The sequence below is a fragment of the Mytilus edulis genome, unplaced genomic scaffold, assembly GCF_963676685.1.
Source record: "Mytilus edulis unplaced genomic scaffold, xbMytEdul2.2 SCAFFOLD_939, whole genome shotgun sequence".
NCBI lineage: Eukaryota > Metazoa > Mollusca > Bivalvia > Mytilida > Mytilidae > Mytilus > Mytilus edulis.
In genome coordinates, this window is record NW_027266970.1 from 19,182 (window position 1) to 29,705 (window position 10,524).

The 10,524-nt window shown below is 32.7% G+C and overlaps 1 pseudogene; it reads right to left on the minus strand.

Annotated features, from left to right (window-relative positions):
- Positions 1–4,254: 4,254 nt before the first annotated feature.
- Positions 4,255–10,308, minus strand: LOC139504667 (histone acetyltransferase type B catalytic subunit-like; annotated as a pseudogene).
- Positions 10,309–10,524: the final 216 nt, after the last annotated feature.

Consider the following 10,524-nt stretch of genomic DNA (forward strand, 5'->3'; position numbering starts at 1 on the left):
GGAAACTTCGTAACATGAGGCATCTATATACAAAGTATGAAGCATCCAGGTCTTCCACCTTCTAAAATATAAAGCTTTTAAGAAGTTAGCTAACGCTGCCGCCGCCGGATCACTATCCCTATGTCGAGCTTTCTGCAACAAAAGTTGCAGGCTCGACAAAAAACTCAAAAAATTAACTATAACCACTGAACCATGAAAATGAGGTCAAGGTCAGATGACACCTGCCAGTTGGACATGTACACCTTACAGTCCTTCCATACACCGAATATACTAGCCCTATTGCTTATAGTATCCGAGATATGGACTTGACCACCAAAACTTAACCTTGTTCACTGATCCATGAAATGAAGTCGAGGTCAAGTGAAAACTGTCTGACAGACATGAGGACCTTGCAAGGTACGCACATATCAAATATAGTTATCCTATTACTTATAATAAGAGAGAATTCAACATTACAAAAAATTTGAACTTTTTTTTCATGTGGTCACTGATCCATGAAAATGAGGTCAAGGACATTGGACATGTAACTGACGGAAACTTCGTAACATGAGGCATCTATATACAAAGTATGAAGCATCCAGGTCTTCCACCTTCTAAAATATAAAGCTTTTAAGAAGTTAGCTAACGCTGCCGCCGCCGGATCACTATCCCTATGTCGAGCTTTCTGCAACAAAAGTTGCAGGCTCGACAAAAAACTAAGTCCATTTAAATACACAGGTGAAAAAATATTAACAAAATTTCTTTCTAGATACTAGCTTTTGATCATAAACAAGCTTCTGTCCAAGTTTGTTACAAATTAAAAATAGTATAAGAAAGTTATTAAAATTTAAAAAAAAATTAACCACAAAGTGAATGTGTTGTTTCCTGGCAGAATATCTAAGTCTATTTAAAAGTAAAATACCAAAAAACATGGATTTATATTTTTACAAAATTTACTTCTCGATACTATCTTATGATCATAAACAAGCTTCTGTCCAAGTTTGGTACAAACCCAGGATAGTTTAAGAAAGTTATTAGAAAATTAAAAACTTTAACCACAGAGTGAATGTAATGTTTCCCGCAGAAAATCTAAGTCCATTTAAAAGTAAAATACGGAAAGAATGAATTAATTTTTTTACAAAATTTACTTCTGGATACTATCTTATGATCATAAACAAGCTTCTGCCCAAGTTTGGTAGAAATCTAGTACAGTTTAAGAAAGTTATTAAAATTTCAAAAACTTTAACCACAGAGTGAATATTTGTGGACGACGCCGACGGAATGTAGTCTCGCTTTTTCGACTTAAGTCGAAGGCTCGACAAAAATGAGGTCAAGGACAAAGGTCATCTGACAAACCAAAACTTTTTAACTGACAGCATCTGCCTACAAGCCTCTAGAGTGAAAACCTTTATAGAAATAGTTTACACCATTGCTGCCAATCTGTAATCCCTCTTGTGACTTTCATTGAGGCAAAACAAAAATAAATTTAACATTTAAAACAATTCAAGAGGTTTTCTGGATTCACTTTTATCAAGAACATTGAAAGCCAAGAATGTCAAATGGATTTAAAAATTGTTGAGCTATTTGACAAAAGGGACCTGAAAGGTAAACTTTGACAGAGAGAGTTGCAAATTAATCTGATAAAAATAGAGATGTGTCAATCCTGTGCTTCAAAAGAATCTGAAAACATTCTGTTCTAGGGATTATTACCGTAACCAATGAAATCTCAGAATCCAAATTTTTAAAGTGACAAAACCAGAGTACCCAAAAAGTAGAAAAGACTGTTGTCAGATCCTAATTAGAAAAATTCGTAAGGGTTCCACGGAACCCAATGTCACGCCTACTTTTGCTGTAAATTGCAGACTCAACAAAAATGAGGAAAAACATCAATAAAAATTTCCCTCTCGATACTGTCTTTTGATTGAAAAAAGCTTCCAAGTTTGGAAAAAAAATCAAGGATAGTTAATGAATCAAATAAATGTTTTATAAACTTTAACTGCAGACTGTATGTAATGTTAACTGAAAGAAAAACTAAGTCCATTTATAAGTAAAATACGGAAAGAGTGATTTTTTTTTTCACAAAAAATACTTCTGAATAATATCTTATGATCAGAAACAAGCTTTTTGTCTAAGTTTGGTAAAAAATCCAGGATAGTTTAAGAACATTATAAAAATTTAAAAACTTAAACCACAGAGTGAATGTTTTGTTTCTGGCAAAAAAACTAAGTCCATTTAAAAGTAAAATACGGAAAAGTGGAAATTTATTTTTACAAAATTTTCTTCTTGATACTATCTTATGATCATAAACAAGCTTCTGTCCAAGGTTGGTACAAATAAAGGATAGTTTATGAAAGTTATTAAAATTTTAAAAACTTTAACCACAGAGTGAATGTAATGTTTCCTCGCAGAAAAACTAAGTCCATTTATAAGTAAAATAGGGATAAGTGGAAATTTATTTTTACAAAATTTTCTTCTTGATACTATCTTAAGATCATAAACAAGCTTCTGTCCAAGTTTGGTACAAATCAAGGATAGTTTTATGAAAGTTACTAAAATTTTAAAAACTTTAACCACAGAGTGAATGTAATGTTTCCTCGCAGAAAAACTAAGTCCATTATAGCATGAAAATACGATTTTTTGTGTTATTAAAATTTGCTGTTACAAAATATTAGAAATTATTATAAATGAAGGAATGTATCTCCCTCATGCAAAGCTCACGAATTTGGTTATACTTTTTGGACCTTTTGGATTATAGCTCTTCAACTTTTATATATGCTTTGGATTTCAAATATTTTGGCCACGAGCATCACTGAAGAGACATGAATTGTCGAAATGCGCATCTGGTGCAACAAAATTGGTACCGTTGATTTTATTACTACCACTGGGTCGATGCCTCTGCTGGTGGACTATTAGTCCCCGAGGGTATCACCAGCCCAGTAGCCAGTAAAATACGGATTTTTTTGTGTTATTAAAATTTGCTGTTACAAAATATTAGAAATTATTATAAATGAAGGAATGTATCTCCCTCATGCAAAGCTCTGATTCCTTTCACGAATTTGTTATACTTTTTGGACCTTTTGGATTATAGCTCTTCAACTTTTATATATGCTTTGGATTTCAAATATTTGGCCACGAGCATCACTGAAGAGACATGAATTGTCGAAATGCGCATCTGGTGCAACAAAATTGGTACCGTTGATTTTATTATAAGTAAACTACCGAAAAAATGGAATTTTATTTTTACAAAATTTACTTCTGGATACTTTCTTATGATCATAAACAAGCTTCTGTTCAAGTTTGGTAGAAATTCAGTATAGTTTAAGAAAGTTATTATAATTTCAAAAACTTTACCACAGAGTGACTATTTGTGGACGACGCCGCCTACGACAGAATGTATGATCGCTTAGTCTCGCTTTTTCGACTAAAGTCGAAGGCTCGACAAAAAGCATGGACTCGGGATTTATATTAAATACAATTAAGGGGTGGGAAAATTAGTTTCCAAATCATTTCTCTATTCATCAAAAGGAAATTTTAGATATGAATTTTACAAATTATGTCAGTTCTGTACTGAAGCACTGACTACTGAGCTGATGACACCTGAGGGACTAACAGACAATGAGCAGAGATAAATGAAAATAACACTTCATACACTTCATTCAGGCGCTATAAGATTTAGGGGTCAATAAATCTTATTGACATATTTGAAGACCTAATATTGTTCTTCATTTTACTAAAGTTGTTCAATATTGAATTTTCTGTATAATTGGTACACCATTATCAATCAGTTTTTAAGGTAATAGACAACAAGAAATAGGAAAGAAATTAATGTATTCTAGGGAAGGATGTTTTCAGGCTTGTTGGACCTAACTGTTTTCTAATCTATCAAGGTTCATATGACCTAAACAAATCAATATCGATTAGGTCTCTTGTGGAGAGTTATCTCATTGGCAATCTTATTATTACCACATCTTTCTTTTTTATAGTTACACATAATATGCTTGTAAGAAAGTTTGATTCAGATAAGTTTAGTGGAATCAAAGAAGATTTTTTTAAATGTTAATGATGACAGCAGATGCCAAGTGATAGCAATAGCTCAAGCTCACATGTCATCAGTGTTGCAAAAAATTTGCTCACAAGACTAAAACTTTCATCCATAATGAGACTATTAAAAACATACTAAATAATCACTAGCTAGCACTACTAAATATTGCTAAAGGACGGTTGAGCAGGACTACATTCATTGACATTTTGGATATAACAAATAAGGTACTGAAATTGGAATACAAATAATTTACTGACAAAGCAACATTTAGTACAAGTTAGTCAGACCATAAGTTATCATACAAAATCTAGCACTGGAAATCAACTTTTAAGTCGAATCAATTATGGGTTTTCATTTGAACATGTTTTTCCTTTCAGATAATGGAATGTTATCAATGGTATTTTTCAAGTCTGTCAATTACTAGTTTGTATTGTTCTTCAAATTCCTCATAAGCTTTTTCTAAATAAGCATGTCTCTGATCTAAAGGCATGAGTTCATGGTAGCTGACAGTTCATTTGGTTGTAAAACTTGTTCTAGTTTCTTATTATCACGTCCATTTTTCTGAAATGGAGCATTTAATCTTTTCTTTACCTCCAACCTATAACTTCTGTACTGCTCCTTGTTGTTGACATTTGTTGCTTTCAGTCGTAATATCTCGTAGATTCTTCTTGTCTGTCGTTTAGATAATTTCAATTTGTTTCTAGCATCTTGTACCATGTCATCAGAAAATCCCAACAGCAATTTGTCTGATTTAAAGCTGGCTAAATCCATACAGTTTTTTGCATCCACATAATCTCTAACTCTCTGAAAGTTTTCGGATGGATCCTCAACAGTAATATCTTTGATTTCAGATCGTGAGTAACATGTATTGTAAAATGTCTGCAGCAACTCAGCACCATGGCCCTGCTTCTGAAATGGCGGTAGAATCAGTACCTGACTGACACGAGGACGTTTTTTCTCTGGATATGCATAGTAATTGTAAACGGTCATGTAGCCAGCTATAGCATGCATCGGATTATCATTTACTTTGTATTTCTCAAACAACAGATAGAAGTGCATCTACTATCATCAACATCGATGAATGATGCCCCATCAATGAAGAAAAGTATAAATGTCTGTAATCGTTCATGATACTCTCTAAACCCTGGAGTGTCGATATCGGTGTGGTAGATCTCGAAGTTTCTCATATCATTTCCTTTAGAGACTTTATATGAATGAAGCATCTCTCCATATGGTTTGAAAGAAGCATCTTTTGGTAATAACCTTGTGAATTCATCCTTATTTGTAACAAACCTGGAGGAAGTTCTTTAGCCAAAGTTTCCAAACATTATCAGGCTCAATACCACCAACATGTTTGATGAAATTTTCTCAAAATACTGCATGTTGACATAGGTTGTCAGTCTGGAAGCACTGTAAAACATCTCCACGATCAGATCTTTGTAACAAATATTGATTCCTGTTCACCTGTAATTATAAAATTATTATTACAAGAAATGTCATACTAAAATATCGTGAAGGTTATCAAGTGAAATAGCTAATGGTCAATAAAGCAACAATTTCTAACCTGCAGTGTCAGACTAGTCCCAAATAATTATGCATCTGGCAAGGCTATTTTAAAAATTTCTGGGACACCTTCCTACGATGGCATCTCGAAAAAATATAAAATAGCCATGCCAGACGTCATTATTATTTGGACTAGTGTCAGAACTAACTAAAGAACAGGAATGTAAAAAAAAAATGATTAAAATAATTACAAATGTAGTGCAACAAAATGATCTAAGCAGCAAGAAAATTACTGCATATATAATACAGTAGACTCCACCTAATCGGATATCGGTTAAACAAATATATCGGCTATTGTAATATTATTTCAAAACACCGAACCATTCCCTATACATTTCAGTCAAAATACATCGGATAATCGAATATCGGTTATTAGAATATATCGGCTAATGGGATAGGAATATTCATGAAAAATGTGTGAAAACCATGTACAATCGAATATTTTGAAATAATTTCGTATTTTCTTCACAGGAAATGAAGCCGGAAGTTGTGCCATTACGACGTTTAAAGAAAACTTCTGTACAGAAATGTTTCATTTTATTAATAAAAACGATCTTTTATAGACAAATAAAACATATTTTTCTTGTTGTCTTGTTTATTTTATGAATCTGATATTATATTTTGCCTTCGATGTGTTTGTTATGTGTTTATCCAAATGTGATCGTTATCATTTACTTCACAAACAAGGACACGACAGAAATGATAAACTGTGCGTGATGTTCATCAATGTTTATTAAATATGAATGAAAAGTACCTCTTTCTCAACAATTTATTAAAATATATATAGAAGTCCGTGTAAAAATAAGGATTTGTGTGTCAATAGCATATCCCAGGTGAAATAGAATTATGTAACTTGTACACACGTACGCCATTTCCTAATTTACATAATATTTAGCCTTTTATTTTGAGCCACGACAGATTAGATAGAAAAGCAAATTAATTTTACTCATCTTGATGTCCAATTTTATAATCATAAAAATAGTTGTATTACTCAAAATTGGAAATGTGTTTCATAAATAAAAAAACTAGAAAATTAGATCTGAGTTCGATTATAGTTTAGAGAATTCGTAGCTATTAATAGATTTACCTGTGGCCTACTTCGAGAATTCATAGTTATTTTTAACTTTTACCTGTTTTAACACACAAATGAAACAAATCACGCAAAAACAACAAGTCTCATTATTTAAGAGGTACACATTTTATTCAGAAATCAACACATAATTAAAAAATCAATAGACTGACAGATAAACAAAATACATTATAATCAACTGATCGATCTATTTACTCAATCAATCGAATTATCCGAACTTGTACCTGAAAAAACATTGAGATTAGTTACAAATTTCCATTAATAAAGCAGCTATAATAGCTATTGGTATCTTAGGGTTGTGTCTGTCAATATTGAAAAAAAACTTGGAGGAATATACGTTCATCGGCTAATTGAATATATCGGACAATCGGATATTTTAGCTGACATTTTGGGTATCCGATTGGCCGGAGTCTACTGTACATCTATGTATGTACATTTGTAGGTACATGCATATAAACCTTTGGTTGTACAATGTATACACAAAATTAAGTGTCATTAATTTTTAACTCAATATTTCAATATGAAGTCAAAATTTTATGGGAACTTTTGTGATGTCCAGTTAATATGGCGGACAACATGGACAAATAGCAATAAGTTTTTAATTTATACACCTTATCGCTATTTTTTCACCATTACTGGACATCACGAGGATTTCCATAAAATTTTGACGTCACAAGCGTAGAGAGCTGAAATCTGCTCTCAAGCCCTGTCATTGTCAATAAATCGGTGGCACTATTTGTCCACCATTACTGGATATCACACAGGTTACCATAAAAATTTTGACGTCATAACACAAAATAAATTCTGACCCACAATGGAAAAGTGATTGCTGTATGATGTCAAAAGTTCAAGCGTCTGGGTCAGCAGGGATTGCATACATGTGATTCTTCCGGCGGGAGTCAAAATCTCCCGCTTTTCAGACCCTCTTCTGTTCCTCCTGTTAAAATTTGAAATCTTCCGTTTTTTGAAAATGTCAACCTCGTAAAATTTTCAATACATATTTTGTTTACAAAATCGATAGGGACAGAGAAAAAGTCCGAGAAACTCGAAATTGGATATGGGAAAAGTCCTAGAAAAACGGAAGTTTCCTGTTGTGTCAAAGGTAGAGGTCGTAAAAAAGTTAAAATAAGCCTGAGGTGTTTAGGATTAAACTGTATATACAACAATAAATCAAAGATAATAGGCAATTACTGGTGACAACTAGCTAGTTTAAGGCACAAGCCTGGATGATTAAAAGTGAAATACTGACAAAGGATTAAATTGACAAGTTGTATAAACAACGATTTATTTGATGCTATTGAAAACAAGTTCTTGAAAACATGGAACATTTACTAAACCTCAATAAAAATGAAATCTACTCAAATATGATATTTATGGCTCGTTTTCTATCCAAGCCAATGAAATACCTATATAAGTATAGTTGTCTTGGACTATTCTAAAATTTGACAAATGCAAACCGTATTTTATCATGTTTATCACCAAATACCCCAGCAGCAAATAAAAGAAAACCAAGTATCTAGCCAAATTCAACTCTGCCTGGAGATCTGATTTCAAATGGTGCAAATCAGTACCAAGGGTCAAGACCATGCTTACTACACTTCATGCAAAGCTGACTATGGTTGCCCTAATGACTGGACCCAAACTTATGGAGACAGCTACCAACAGCAAGCCTACAACTCTATCAATTTAACACCTTCTGTTACAAAGCATGTTCAGTAGTGGTACACAAAGTTGACAATGTAACTTAATCAGAGATACTTTTTGCCAACTATGTATGATGGCTGATCACTTTATCTTGAATTATACATAATGCATAATTATTTGAAAACCCCTTATCTTTTATTTTTATCAAGTAAAAATGGATATGCAGGTGTTTGAAGGTATGGAATTATTGTTCTTTTAACCAAAAAAAAAGGAAGATATGCAGTTTAAACACACAAAAATTACATTGCGTACGTCGATAAAAAATCTCAGTTATGAGACCACAACTCCAGCTGAAAATTTTCAAATCTCCAGTTGTGGCTTGACAACTCTGTCACATGTATGGGATTGGTGATAAGGTGTATTGGTGCATGTACCATGTCAATGTATATTTGTTCCGCCTAGCCTCACCGGACACAATTACGAAACGATTATTGAACTGTAATTAATATTTTTTTATTTAGACTACTTTTCTTGAATTGTTTATACCACAGAATTTAAGATGTATGAAGGCTTTCCATTTTGCATCATATCCCACATACATTTTTATTCACGATAGGATACTTTAGTAAGATTTGCGTGACCTCGTTTTACGGTCAAAAGAGGCCACATGTGGACGCAATTTCCGAACAGCACTATATTCATATATCTTGCAGAAGAAATCAATGACAACAGTCTAGATTGATAAAGCATACATTAATCTTTATCTCAAACAATTTTCATGGAAAATAAGATGCACAAGTTTGTTTTTTACTTCAATTACTTCAGCCATGGTTGCAGACGAAATGTCAGTCATGTGTAAAGAAAGATTTCTGATTTTTTTTTATTTTTGTGTAAGTTCCTCCTTTAAAGGAGCACTAAATTCAAGTTTATCCATTTCGGTGGTGTACTTATCAATCATCTATGAATTTTTTTCATATAGGTCAACATTTCTTTCTGAGTTCTCTGACTTTTTGATGAAATTAACATATTTTCTTTTGACCATAAATAGGTTCACAAGAGTCTAATAAACATCAATTGTGGGGTTATTTGGGCAAGATAAAAGACATCACGCATATAAACAGAATCAGGAGATATTTTTCTTTCTATATATTAACAAAAGAAGGCAATTTGCACTTACCTTTATGTTTTTTTTTTAAATAACTTGTAGGCCAGATTGCCGTTCTTATAATATTTTCAGAATGATTTTGTCATCATCATCAACATTCACTAAGTGCACATAAATTGTATTATCATGAAAACAAGGGAATTTTAATAGGGTTTTTATTTATAAAAACATTTATTGATAAATATAAATAAATATGATCTCAGAGGGCATACATTTGAAATCGTTCGTAATTGTGTCCAGTCGTAATGCGTCCTGTGGGGCTAACAGAAGTTCCTATGGAAACTTTGTTAGAAAACATTTGTCTTAATATCTATTCCTGTTGGAACAAATATTCTATACCATTTATTCCGTTAGGAACATATACTGTAAATATTTATTTCTTCCTTTAGGAACTTATACCGTTATATAATTTATGAATGAACATCCATACCCAACTTTCTTTTGTCTCACTGTGTGTGACATGGTTTAGTTTACGACCGTTTTACGACAATTACGTAGTTTGATTATTTGCAAAGAGATAACTACTTATAAACCTTTATCTAACACTATTAATTAAGGTATTTTGTATTTTTATAGACCAAGGACCAGTCAGTGCAATGTGGCTGTGCAGTGGCTTTGTATCTTGTATTCAGTAAATTTACAGTAAACGGAAATATGTTTTCACACACCGAACAGCTGATGGGTCATCTCTGGATGAAATGTAGTAGAATCATCTTCCATGTCCGACTTCTGTCTCACAAGTTTAAAGTGGATTACATCATTTGCGCAGCACCTAAAAGATTCTAATTTGTTTTTCAATACAGAGTTCAGTGTCATACCCGCCATATGGCTACGTAGATGGCAATGAAAATTCCAGAGATATTCGATTTTTAGCGGGAAAGAACATAAAGTAAAAGAGTCCAAGGAGTTCCGATTTTTGCGGGGAAAATGGCGACAATTGGAAATTGGCAAGCTGCTACAGAAAGTATTTGGAAAGCAAGCTCTATAGATTGCATCGATCATTTTAAAAGTTTAAAAGACGAAATTGATAAAATAGCATTT